Below are 2284 nucleotides of genomic sequence, written 5' to 3'. Positions count from 1 at the left end.
AAGAAAGAAGGAAAGAAAGAAATTGTTAAACAGTGTTATTTTCTATCACATATGTTTTGTTTCTTAAGGATTAAGAAACCTTGGAAAGTGTAAGTGTCCTTCCTTAAGCCCATGGAGGCCTTTCTGATGTTTTGTGACGTTTTGAAAAACTTACTTTCCTGTAAGTGAAACTTTCAGTGGCTCTAATTCTCTGCTACATGGCAAATTGTTATTATGACAACCAGGCAAACATAATAGTAGTCCCTGGACCCCATATGAGTCCCCAGGCCTTTTCAAACATGTGCAGAAGCATTTGGCCACCGTACAGCCACCAACCAAATGGTTACTTCGCTGCAATTGGAAAGCAATTTGAAAATTCACTCATAAATATGAAAGCCAAATTTTCTCCTGAAACAAATGTTTTCAACTGAAACAAACGCTTGGATTGTTCACAAGTGCCCAAACTAAATATTTTCTTCTAACAATGAATATGCTTCCAAGTTATACATACTTTGCATCATTTGCTAACTAAACAAGACTTCATATTAAACAAAAGTTGATGCTGTCTCACATTTTTTTTTATTCTTGCTTTTGCAGAGAAAATGGGAGACATTTATTGGACATGAAGTAGTGTACTCTCCTTTGAAGTTAGTATTTGAAGAGTAGGAACGTTAGTACACTAGTTTCTTTCTGGGATTCTTCACATAACTTCTACTTGTCTTTCACTCTTCTTGTTTGTTAATTTTTTTGTTATCTCCAAGTTTCTCCAGGAGCCTTCTCTATATAAAGTAAATTCACACATATCATATATTTATTCTCATGAATTTTATAAAATGTACATATCTTCTACTCTATTGTAATCAAAACAAGTTCACAACATTATGTACTTTATATAAGATAAATAACAGTTGCTGAATAAATAAATTAAAAATAATAGTATGTGACTCCCAAGGTCAATTTGAAGATTAAATGGAATATTGTATGTCACTCCTATTACCTGCCATGTAAAAGGTAATTAAATTTCTTTTCCAGCAAAATAGAAATTCAGTGATGTTAAAATTTCCCCTAAGTACACATGAAATTTAGAAAAATATCAAAGTTGCAATACATTTTTGACATATAAATAATGAAGTCATGGATAGAAAAGCATAGAATTTGAGCACTTATGAAGGAAAAAGTTTAATTGTATTAATAGATCTGCAAGAATTAGTATAGATAGATGGATAGATACACAGAGAGATACAAAGCTATGAACATTGAATTATATAACAATCAATGGACTGCAGAAAGAATGTGAAATTGCACATAGGTGAAACAAGATATGCATTAAAACATTTCAGGTTGGAGGTTTTGTACACTTTTCATAAAACATAGGAACATATGAAGAGGGTTGGTCTTGAATCTATTTGATTATTTCCATATCCTTTATTTGAAATTACCTACTTTATAAGATACCTAGAACACAAATATTTAAAATACAGGCAAACTTTAAGACAATATCATTAGAATTCACCTGGAAAATCCCTAAGCCTGAAAAAGATAACTAACTCATAGTAGACAATCAACATCATTGGCTGATATCATGCACCAGTATGTATAAAAATACTGAAAGTTAAGGGCTGGCCAGATAGCTCAGTGGACTAAGCACCTGCTTTGGCAAGCACAGGTACCAGAGATTGATTTGCGTTCCCAAGTGCCAAGCCAGCCACACCCCTGGGGCACGCTGAATCAGTGAGAGTGTGGGCATGGTGACCCACTCCTGCAATCCCAGCTCTGGAAAGGCTGAAAACAGGAAGATCACTCCAAGTCCAAAGTGCATAGTGAGACCCTGAGCCAAATACACTTAAAAAAAAGAAAGGAAAAAATCCTGAATGTTAGCTTTTATATAAGACAGAATAGGACAACTATAAAGACCATGAATTGTAAGAGTAAATAGTACTGTAAGAAGAGACACTAAAGCAAAGTTTTTAAAAAAGATAAAAATAAAAGGAGACAAACAGAGGCTAGTGAGATAGCTCTGCAGACTAAGCACCTGCTTAGGCAAGCGCAGGAACCTGGATCCGATTCCTGGCACCACATGCAGCCCCTGCCTGGCCCCTGGGCTCATTGAGCCTGCCACAGAGACTGGACATGGTGACGCACATGGTGGCATCTGTAATCCTAGCACTGGGGAGACTGAAAACAGGAGGCTTACTATGAGACTCTGAGCTGCACAGTGAGACTCTGTACCAAATACATTAGAGAGAGAGACGAGAGAGAGAGAGAGAGAGAGAGAGAGAGAGAGAGAGAGAGAGAGAGAGAGAGA

This window comes from Octodon degus, unplaced genomic scaffold (assembly GCF_000260255.1).
Source record: "Octodon degus isolate 3935 unplaced genomic scaffold, OctDeg1.0 scaffold00022, whole genome shotgun sequence".
In the NCBI taxonomy this organism is placed as follows: domain Eukaryota; kingdom Metazoa; phylum Chordata; class Mammalia; order Rodentia; family Octodontidae; genus Octodon; species Octodon degus.
The sequence above is the reverse complement of the archived record's forward strand: the minus strand, read 5'-3'. Positions refer to the sequence as shown.